Raw genomic sequence first — 11,535 nt, forward strand, 5'->3', positions numbered from 1 at the left:
AAGCTTACATGGATGACATAGTGGTCAAGAGCAAGAACAGGGCGACACTAATTCAAGATTTAGACGAGACATTTGCAAATCGGCGCAAGATCAACCTCAAGCTCAACCCCGAGAAGTGTGTGTTTGGAGTCCCCTCCGGCAAGCTTCTCATGTTCTTCGTGTCTCAGCGGGGAATTGAAGCCAATCCCGACAAGATCAAGGCCATTGAGCAGATCGAAGCACCAAAGCGCGTCAAGGATGTACGTAGACTTGCCGGTTGCGTGGCTGCTCTCAGCAGGTTTATCTCTAGATCTGCTGAATGCGCCCTGCCATTTTTCAAAATTTTGAAGAAGGCAGGTCCAATGAAATGGACTCCGGAGGCAGAGGCTGCGTTGCAGGACTTGAAGAGATACCTGTCCTCCACTCCAACACTTGTCGCACCTAAGCCGCAAGAGAAGTTGCTGCTGTATATAGCGGCAACCAATCAAGTGGTTAGTGCTGCGTTAGTGGCGGAGAGAGAGGCAGATGATGAGCCGGCAAACATGGCAGATGCATCCAGCGACAAGCAGGGGGCTTCGCCGACAAGCTCTGGTCCCGACAAAGATGGATCTGCGCAGGAGCACGACGAGATGCAGAAAAGAATGGTGCAGCGCCTAGTTTACTTCGTCAGTTCCCTTCTGCAGGGGGCTAGATCAAGGTACTCTGGTGTGCAGAAGTTGCTTTTCGGCCTCCTCATGGCCTCGAGAAAGCTGCGCCATTACTTCCAAGCACATGAAATCACAGTCGTCACTCGCTTTCCGCTGAAGAGGATACTGCAAAATCCAGAAGCAACAGGCAGGATTGTTGAGTGGGCGCTGGAACTGTCAAGCTTTGGCCTCAAGTTTGAGAGCACCTCAAGTATCCAAAGCAGAGCATTGGCGGAGTTCATAGCAGAGTGGACGCCAACCCCAGAGGAAGAAATCCCAGAGACAAGCATCCCCGTCAAAGAAGCAAGCAAAGAATGGCTGATGTACTTTCATGGTGCCTTCTCGCTGCAAGGCGTCGGTGCAGGCGTGCTGCTTATCGCACCCACCGGAGAGCACCTCAAGTACGTAGTCCAGATGCACTTTCCCAAAGAGCAAGCAACCAACAATACTGCAGAGTATGAAGGATTGCTTGCCGGTCTCAGAATTGTAGCAGATCTTGGGATCAAGAAGCTTATTGTCAGGGGTGACTCACAGCTTGTCGTCCGCCAAGTGAACAAGAACTACCAGAGTCCGTTGATGGAAGCGTATGTCGATGAAGTGAGGAAACTAGAAGAGCACTTTGACGGCCTACAGATGGAGCATATCCCAAGAGCTCAGAATGACATGGCTGATGGCTTGTCAAAGTGCGCCGCACTAAAGTTACCTGTGGAACCAGGGATCTTTGTGCTTAAGTTGACTCAACCATCCATAACACCGTCGACTGGACAAAACAAGAAAAGGAAGTTGGTTTCTGGTGACTACTTTCCGGCAGAGCTCCCCGAAGCCGCCGCCAACAAAGTCCCCAAAATCAACACCAAGAATGCTGAGGGGCAGTCTGCTCCGGCAAGCCTCATGGTTTGTTCCGTTGAAGCAGACGCTCCCGACAAGTTTTGTTCCGGCAAGCTTGCCGGGGAACATCAAGCTCCGGCAGGGCCGAAAGCCTTTGCCGTGGAAGCGGATGTTCCCGAAGCAACAGATATGCCTTTAGTCCTTGTTGTCGAGCCGCAAGCTCCAGCATGGGCACAACAGATTGTCCATTTCCTTCAGACAGGAGAACTTCCCGAAGAATAAGAAGAAGTGGAAAGAGTAGCCCGGCAGTCAAGTATGTACCAGTTTGTCGATCACATACTGTACAGAAGAAGACTCAACGGTGTGAAATTGAAGTGTATTCGCCGGGAAGATGGACGAAAGCTGTTGGCGGAGATACACGGAGGCATATGTGGCCACCACATTGGCGCAAGAGCACTTGCTAGCAAAGCTTTCCGGCAAGGTTTCTTTTGGCCGACAGCCCTCCAGGATGCAACTACACGAGTAACCAAGCGTGAAGCGTGCCAGTTCCACTCCAAACAGATACACCAGCCAGCTCAAGCTCTCCAGACGATCCCTTTATCCTGGCCATTTTCGGTCTGGGGGCTCGATATCCTCGGCCCCTTCCCCCGAGCTGTCGGGGGCTTTGAGTACTTGTACGTCGCAATCGACAAGTTCACAAAGTGGCCGGAAGTGCAGCCAGTGAGGAAGGTGACAGCACAGTCAGCGGTCAAGTTCTTCAGGTCAATTGTTTGCCGTTTCGGGATCCCTAACAGGATCATCACCGACAAAGGCACGCAATTCATGAGCCGCACCTTCATGCAGTACGTCCAAGACCTTGGCACGAAGGTCTGCTTCGCTTCTGTTGCTCATCCGAGAAGCAACGGTCAAGCAGAGAGGGCAAATGCCGAAGTGCTGCGCGGGCTCAAGACCAGAACTTTCGACAGGCTGCACAAGTGCGGGAGGAACTGGATCGAGGAGCTGCCAGTGGTTCTTTGGTCGATCAGAACGACGCCAAATCGAGCCACTGGCCAGACACCTTTCGCTCTAGTTTATGGAGCAGAGGCAGTTCTCCATACGAAACTCATATACGGGTCACCTCGAGTGCTCGCTTATGATGAGCTTGAGCAAGAACAGCTGCGGCAAGACGACGCGCTGCTCCTTGAGGAAGATCGTCTTCAGGCTGCTGTACAAGCTGCTCGATACCAGCAAGCTTTGCGCCGCTATCATAGCCACAAAGTTAAAGCCAGAAGCTTCGAGGAAGGCGACCTTGTTCTTCGGCGCGTTCAGTCCGCCAAGAATTCCAACAAGTTGACGCCGAAGTGGGAAGGCCCCTATAGGGTGAAATGAGTCACAAGGCCCGACGCTGTCCGCCTTGATACCGAAGATGGCATTCCGGTGAGCAACTCCTGGAACATAGAACATCTTCGTAAGTTTTTCCCGTAGGGCGCGGTTGCCGGAACCCGTTCCGGCAACCACCTTTTGCACAAGTCTTGCCGCTGTTGCATGTAATCCTTTGTACAAAGCCGGGCGCAGATCCCGTGCATAAGTAAAGTCCCATGTGCTCCGCACAGCTTGTCCATTTCATGCATTAGTTCCTTTCTTGCATGTGATTATCTGACATTTTGTGCAGCACTTGCATCCGGTAAGCAGTAACGAGCCGAAGAGCTCCATATTATTATTTTCTCTTCTTTCTTTTTCTTTTAAAAGGAAAAGAAGGTTTCCTCGCACACAAGTTTGCCGGGGGGAAGGAGAACATTGTGGTGTGGACCAGGCGTCGTTCAAAGCAAAAGTTTTGCCTTGCCGGGAAGCAAACGACAGAAAAGCTAAGTTGCCAAAGTTTGAGCAATCAGTTTTTAAAATTTTAGAGTTATCTTCCTCGAACGACCCTGCTTTGTATGGAAAACCTGTGCGTGGAGGAACCAACTCGTGGCTAGTTGCGCCCTCACTTTGTTTCGAGTCCGCTCAACAGCTTGAGTGTGCTGCATCTAGTCACGACAAGGTTTCTTCTCAGAAGCAGCGCCGCCAGCAGGCTGCTGAAGTTCCGCACTCAGCGCTCGCGGCTCGGGCGCTTGCGCCGACAAGTTCCCTAGAAGCGCAGGGTAAAAACATACAAAGGAAGGAATCTAGTAGAGGAAATAACATAGCAATTGATAACAGAAATAAAGTTACATTACAAGATAACTTGTCGCAGCTCTAATAGACTGTTTTCATAACATGATTAGCAGCGACAAGGGAAAAGAAGAAATAGGCGGCCTAATCTACGCGTCCGCCCTTGACTCTCTTGATCTCGCTCACCTTGCCCACAATGGGTGCGACAAGGGCCTTGAGTGCATCCAGATCGGCGTCAGGCGGCAAGGACCTGAGGACGTTGGTGAAGTTGAGGCCTAGGTTACGGAAGGCCACCTTCATCAGCACCTTCTGGAGAACCCCGACGCAGATTTTGCGCGACTCGTCGGCCAGCTGCTTCGGGATCCTTTCCCAGAGCCGCTGGAGTGCCGTCGCCACGCCCTTGAAGAATAGACTGAGCTTGGCGCTGGGTTGAAGGCTCTCGTCGGAAGGATACCCAAAGTCCTCCATCCCCAGCTGCGCCAGCTCCTCGTTGATGACGGCGGCAGTGTTCACCAGACCCTCGGTCCAGTGCTCCACTATGTCTCTGAAGGAGTTCTGGGTGACTGCAATGCTCTCCAGCAGCGCCGCGTCAGCCTTGACCTTCTCCGCCAAGGTCTTCTCCCGCTCCTTGGCGACCTCCAGCGTCTGCGTCAGCGTGGCCAGCTTCAGCTCCAGGTCTGCTTTGGAATTCTTGGCGGTGCTGAGCTCCTTGCCCCTCTCAGCGAGAAGGCCTTGCAGCTCACCATGGGCGGTAGCATCCTTCTCGCGCTCACGCTTGAGCACGGCAAGCTCCTCGCCGCTCTTCCCAATATCGGCCTCCAGCCGCGCCACCTTCTCCTCTAGCTCTTTCTTGGCGGCCTCTGCAGTTGCCGCGGCATCCTTTGCCTCCTTGAGCGCCCCGCCAAGTGCTCGCTCGCGCTCGGTGAGCTCTTCCTCGTAGCTGTCGAGGTGGGCCTTCTGCTGCACCAGCTCGCCTTCCCGCGCGGACTGCTTCTCGGCAGCCAGCCTTTGCTCCTCCTCAGCCTCGGCCTTCTCGAGAAGAAAGGCCGTGCACTCCTCGTCGACTCGCTCCCGCTCCTGCGCCAGGGACCGGAGAGCTTCTTGATTTTGGCCCCGGAGCTCCTCCGCGCGCTTCTCCATGTCCACTCCCGCCTTCGCGACAAGCACTTCCCGGGAAGCCAGCTTGGCTTGCCGGGCGCGGTAGAGTGACAGCAGCTTCCGCAGCAGCTGCTCCTCCTCGGGCTCGCCACTGCTGCTGCCGGGCACGTCAACTAATGACAGTCCAGCAGAGGCGAGCACTTCCCCGTCAAAAGCTTCCCCCTCGACTGGCGCCCTGGAGCTCGACGCCCATCGTAGCTTCATGAAGATGTCGTCGCTGGCCTTCAAGTAGGCGTCGGGCTGGGGCTCCTCGGAGCCCGGCTCTGCAGAAGCGGCAGAGGGTTCGGCGGTCGGCGCAGTGCCCGGCGCTCCTGCGGCCTCAGGGTCGTCAGTGCGATCGCCCAACCCCTCGCCGGCTTCCGCAGCTGCAGCCCCGGCGGCCTCCTCGCCGGCGGTCTCATCACCACCGGCACCTTCCTTGCCGGCGCCCTCTGTCACCATTGGCTCAACCGTAGATGGGCCTGAAGAACGAAGAAGGGAAGAAAATCAATCAAAATTCCAAGAAAGGAAAAACAGAAGAAGCAGAACCCAAGGGAAAGTTTCCGGGCAAGTGGATTACCTGCGCCAAGATCTCCAACTGCGGCCTCGGTCGCCGCAGGATCAGCAGTGCCATCCCTTGCCAGAGAGTCCCCCCTTGCCGGAGAGTACCCCCTTGCCGGAGAGCGCTCCCTTGCCGGGGACTCCTCCCTTGGCGGTGCAGTCAAAGCAGGTGGCACTTCGGGACCGGCCTCCGGACGCTCCTGATGAGGCTGCTCTGCTCCTGCACAAGTCAACAAGCAAGATATCAGCGAAGGAAAAAGCACTCAAGCGCGCCCGACAGCAGAAGGCTAAACTATGAACTTACGCTGGGGGCTGCGCTGGGGGCGGCTTTGAGGAGTGATTGCCGGGTCCGTCAAGGTGATCTCAGACCCACCCCCTATCGACAAGGTGGGGTCATCTTCGATGAGGATCACTGCAGCCTTGGCCCTCTTCGCCGCTCTCTGGGACAGCGTCCTGAAAATAAAGGAGCCCAGATTAGAGCAAGTCAGATACAAGATATAAACAGCAAGATTGAAGGATTATAAGGGCGCCAAAGAAACTCACTCTTCTTCCTCCTCATCGGAGCTGAGCGCGGAAAGATCGAAGTCCGGCCCTCCTCCGGTGCGGCGAGGTGGAGGAGTAGGATCCCTTGCCCGCTTGGCGGGGGCAGTGGCGGTGGCCCGGGAAGGTCCCGCTCCAGTTGCCGCTGTTGCGTGAGGCGCTCCCGCGGCAACATTGCTTGCCGTGGTAGAGCGCGTCGCGCGGCTCGGTGGCTGTGGAGCCGGCTGCCGCCCTGCTGCGTCCCCGGCCCTGCGAAGGCGCCTCCTTGGTGGGGCCGGGGGCTCCGCCTGCGGCAAGATCTCTGAAGGCTCAGCCTCCACCTCGCCGGCCTCGCTCGACTCGGCTTCAGAACCGGCAGGCTCCTCTTCGCCCATGAACTCCGCGCGTTTGGCAAGGTTTGCCACCTCTGTAGCTTCCGCCTCCTCCATAGTGAACCCAAACACACCCGCAGCAGCTGCGGCCGCAGCCTCTTCCGCCCTAGTAGCGATGAGTTGCAGCTCCTCGTCGGTGGTGTCACGGGTGAGGCTCTTCTGCTCGTCAGCGCGGACTGGCACTTCCTCCAAGGTGTCGAAGAACGCTTGCACAACATCATCCGCAGGCTCTTGCCAAGTTGGGACGATGCCGTGTGAATCACACAACGGCATCATGGCGCGGATCCGGTCAAGCGAAGAGTTATTGCACAAAGGAACTACGCCCCTCGGCAGTGTGAGGGTGCTGGGGGTCGCATTTGAATAATTCCAAGAGCATTGCGTCCAACTCCAAGACAGTGAAGTTGTAGTTGAGGCCCGGCCGCAGCCTCATGATGTCCGCTGAATTCTTGAATTCCCAGGCGGGCCTCCTCCTCTCCTGCAGGGGGGCAATGCCGCGGCGGAGGAAATCTGCCCCGACAGCACCTACGGTGAGCCCGGCAAGCCTGAGGCGAAGAATCCTAGTGATGGCGATCTTCAGCCTCTCGTCTTCCGGGGCCATGTTGCTCCAGTCATTGCCGCGCACTATTGGAGTTTGGCGCACGGCGGTGAAGGGCTGCGGATCCTCCTCGACGATCCAACACCATTCCGCTCTCCACTCCTCCCACTTGCTGTGAAGCTCACCCTCCAAGTACGCCTCTTTCTTGCCGACTCTCGAGACCCAGGCAATCCCTCCGGCAAGCGGCTCTCCTCTCTCTACCCGAGGTATGAAGAAGTGGCGGAAAAGGGCTACACTAGGGTGGACTCCGACAAAGTTTTCGCACAAGTGTGCGAAAACCGCCATGGTCAGGACAGCATTGGGGGTGAAGTCAAGGAGGCGGAAGCCATACGTGTTCATAATGTCACAAAAGAATTCCGAGAAGGGCGGGCAGAGCCCGCAGTAGAAGAATAGCGGGAAGAATGGGTACCCATTTGGACCCGACTCCGAGGCAGCAGCCGGGAGTACCCTCGTGCGCGGATGCGCACGCGTCTCCGTCGCCCAAAAGAGGTAGAAGTACTCCCTCAGCTCCTGCACTCCGAGCTGGGGGGTGAAGATCGCCCGCTCCTTCCGCAGCGCCGCGAGCCGCTGCGCCTCGGCCGACTTCACGCCCTTTCCCTTGTCGGCTTTCGAGGCCATGGCGGACGTGGTGGAGAAGGTCGACGGCGTGGTGATGCTGGTGGCAATGGGGGGGGGGGCGGCGGAGCGCTGCTCTCTCGGCTTCGAGAAGAAGAGGGGAGCGGCGGAGTTTGTGAAGAAGGAGTAGCCGCAAGCAGCGAGGGGGAACGAACTGCCCCAGTTTCCTCTGCTTATAAAGAGGGATGGGGCGGACGTTTCGCCCTTCCTAATAAACAACCACCCACGATCTCTCCCACGATGCCGCATTCAACGCGTGCCGTTATGGGAGAGCGCGGTGGATACGGAACAAGATTTGGCGTGGCCCAGCCCGTATGTGCCCGTGCCCTGTCTTGGGCCTGGCCCAACAGCGCTCGGCACCGTGTCTGGCCCAGGCCCGGGGGCTCCTGTCGGTGTACTAGAATAGGGGTACCCTAGTACCCCGAACTTGTGCACGGGCAGTTGCAGCACCCCGCGGCAAAGGCTTGCCGGGCGAACGCCAAGACCCTCCAAGGTTCCCTTGGAGCCATCCGAGAGCAAAGTATTTAAGCTAGGGAGACGAGGCCCCGGCAAGAGGAACTTGCCGGGAAGGCCAACCAAGGCGCACCAAGGAACTTGCCGCGACGCGCCACGCGCTCCGGCAAGGCGACAAGGCCCCGGCAAGAGGAGCTTGCCGGGAAGACTGACCAAGGTACCTCGAAGCCCGGCGAGCGACAAGCCTCCAGGCCCGACAAGATAGTAGCAGCGGCAAGGCGCTTGCCGCGGCAAGCGGCCACTCTGTGCCCACGCTCCAGCGCATCCACCAACGTGTCGCTCCGGGGGCCTCTCCAGGCGCGCGTGGCGGGAAGCTGTGCAGCCAGCAGTGCACTGTGGCATGCAAAGCTGACAAGATCACCATCGTGGCGAACGGTGGCGCCCTTAACGGTCCTTTTCTGCACTGTTTGGGCGACTCAGACGGGCATTCAATGCCCTTGTCCCCTGCCGTCAGAGTTAGGTAGGGTGCACTGTACAAGCAACTGTATCACCTACCTTGCTTTTTACGTTTTTACCCTCCTCTGCATTGCGACCTGTCGGTGACCCCTTTAGCGTATAAAAGGAGGCCCATGCGCAACGTAGGGGGGTTCGGACAGTTTTTCTTCGATTCATTCGTAGCCCAGAGAACATCGTACTCTCTCTCGAGAGCAAGAACACCAGATAATACAACCAGACAAGCAACAGTAGGAGTATTATCTCTCCGGAGAGCTCCGAAGCTGGGTAAAACGCTCGTGTGCTTCGCCTCGATCTGCTCTTCGTGCAACCTCCGCCCCCCACCGAACAGAAAGGGGCCCGGTCAGCCGGCCCCATAGGTGTTCGTGGGTCAGTTTCCCCCGACAGCTTGTCCACTGCATGAGATCAAAAAGGTTAGTACAAGTATAAAGAATTGAACTAAATACATGATAAGTAAACCATCATTACCCTGGAGCGGTCTTAAAAGCCGGCAGGTTGGACTGGATTGAGTCGACAGACGAAGGTGAACTTTCCTGATAATTCGAGTCAGAAGAGTTGAGTGATTGACGAGTGAGACCCGCCAAAGGATAAAAGGGATCTAAGACGGAGATGACCTCATTCCGACATTTACTCGGTGTATTTGGTAAACCGGAGGAGAGCTCCGCTTCTTTGTTGGTCCAGGTCTGCCTCCGGTTTTCATGAATATGTTGCTTCAAAATAAAGTGAGGATTCTAGTAAGCTAAGGGATGTGAAAATCTTACTTTCCGGGTTACTCTTTGGACTTTTTGTCTTGGCAAAGGCTCTGAGTCGGAGGAGGAAATAATATTTACCTCTTCAGTCACTCCCGGACTCGTTCCCGTGTCACCCTGATGATAATCACTTTCAATAAGGTGGTTAAATAGTGAGCCAAGAGAATCAAGGATTACTTCCGACTCAGAAGAGTCGTCCAGCTGAAGTAATTCAGAAGCACTGGGTTTTTCCCCTCTTTTCTGAGTGGTGACTTTCCTGGCAGCTTTCTTGGCCTTCCTGGCTCTCTTTGCAGCATCATGATCATATTTCTACTTTCAGAAATTGTCATCAGTCTATGAAAGTCAGTAAACTTTAAGTTACGGTGAAACATAAAAGGTAAAATTAAATGATTCTGGCGGCTTATCGCTGGAGCCGGGTTAGCCTTGCAGAAAGGGCTCAGTCCCACTTTGCCGCAGTCGGCCAGGCTCTCATTCAGAAGTGACTTTGTCATATCATTGATAACATTGTCAAGTAAGTCATCAGGGTTGTGGGACAGAGGATCCTTTGCATCACCAGTGTAATCGAACATTAACCCAGAGCGGCAGCTCAACGGGATGATCCGCCATGCGACCCAGCACCGAACCAGATCAATGCCGTTTAAGCCATTCCCCAGCAGAGCTTTAATTTTTGAAAGAGTGGGCACGAGCGTCTGGCGTTCAGCGGTTACTATTTTGTCAGGAAGCTGATGATTGGAGTCAAGATGCAGAGCACGAAAACCGGGCAGTGGGTTCTCATCAGCTAGAGAAGTGTCTTGACAGTAGAACCAAGTCTGATTCCAGTCTTTGGGGTGAATCGGCGGTTGTGGATAAGGAAAGATTACATCTCTCCGTCGTTGGATTGAGACCCCGCCCAGTTCCAAACTCTGACCGTTGGAATACTCATTCTGACGGTTTAAATAAAACAATTCTCGGAAAAGGAGTAGGTTGGGATATTCTCAAGGTACACTTCAGAAAACACTTGGAAGTTGCATATATTGGACACGGAGTTGGGTCCGATGTCTTGAGGACGGAGGTCAAAGAAGTGCAGAACATCTCTAAAGAATTTTGAGCCGGGTGGCGAGAAGCCCTGGTTCATGTGATCCATGAAGACGATAACCTCACCTTCTTTGGGCTTAGGCTTTTCCTCCATTGTATCAGGAGCACGGTATGACATCACATCTCTTTTAGGCAGATAGCCGACTTTCAAAAAATAGTCAAAAGTACTCTTAGTGACAATGGACTTGACCCAGTTGCGTGAAGTGGTTGTCTTAGGCGGTATTGTGAAGGAGGAAGCCTAAACCAGAGTAAAAATGGCCGGTTCAAAATTAAGCCTGAGGAGGAATTATTACAAGTACATTTTGAGATTGGCGGCTTATTAAGGGACCTAATGGTACATGACTAATTACGTCAGGTTATTTAAATCACCATGAGCAGTTAGATTTTCAGATGCCATAGGTAATTGATGTTGTCTATTTAGCACTGCAATTTAAGCCGGTGGTTTGAACCGCCATGGCTAGGATGATCTATCAAACACAAATATTTCGCTAAGGGCCATACAAACAAGGTTCATAGTCTGCAACAATTATTTTGGATCAACAGTTGCTCAGTAAAAGGAAATAATATAGACCTACAAAACCAGCACAGACAAGTTTGCGAGTTCTAATGAAGTTTCTTTACATAAAAAGGGGATCTGCTAGTATTATAAGTGGAAACGAAACAACTACCGCATGAGTTCCATATAATTTTTGGATCAAAACAGGCTACGGTGGAGGAACTATGAAGAAACCGTGATGAACTATGAAGAACACACAGAACCTTGCAAACCCTAATGTGGATCTGAGATGCGGGAAGTCCAGAACTTATAGCTGAAGATCCACTGCGGAAGGTCGCCATCGTTTTCTGGATCGACTCAGGTTGATGCAGTGGCTGAGGTTGAGGAAGATGAGGTGTTCTGCAGCAGCGGCGGAGCTCGAGCGGCAGAAGGGTTGCGAGAGGAAGAAGACGCTGGAAAGGGGAGAATGAGGAAAGACCTGGTCGTGCCTATTTATAAGGAAGGACTAGTGAGTGGGCGCGAAAAAGGAGGAGGCTGAAAATATGGTTATCCAGCTATTAGGACGCCTTGATTCTCGGGATGGTTATTAGGATAAGGATCCATTGAGATACGTTGGATAAAATATGAATTAAAGACAGATGATGTCATGGCAGGTTACTACAGATCCAGATGATGACATCATGGCGAGTTATAATACTTTCTGTGCAAACGAAGAGCAGAAGATTTTTTCCAAGTATGGAAGATTGACATGAAACAGTTCAAATGAATCTGGGGCCTAATGTTGGGGATATAACTATTAGGTATGACC

This window comes from Triticum dicoccoides, chromosome 3B (genome assembly GCF_002162155.2).
Source record: "Triticum dicoccoides isolate Atlit2015 ecotype Zavitan chromosome 3B, WEW_v2.0, whole genome shotgun sequence".
Classification (NCBI taxonomy): domain Eukaryota; kingdom Viridiplantae; phylum Streptophyta; class Magnoliopsida; order Poales; family Poaceae; genus Triticum; species Triticum dicoccoides.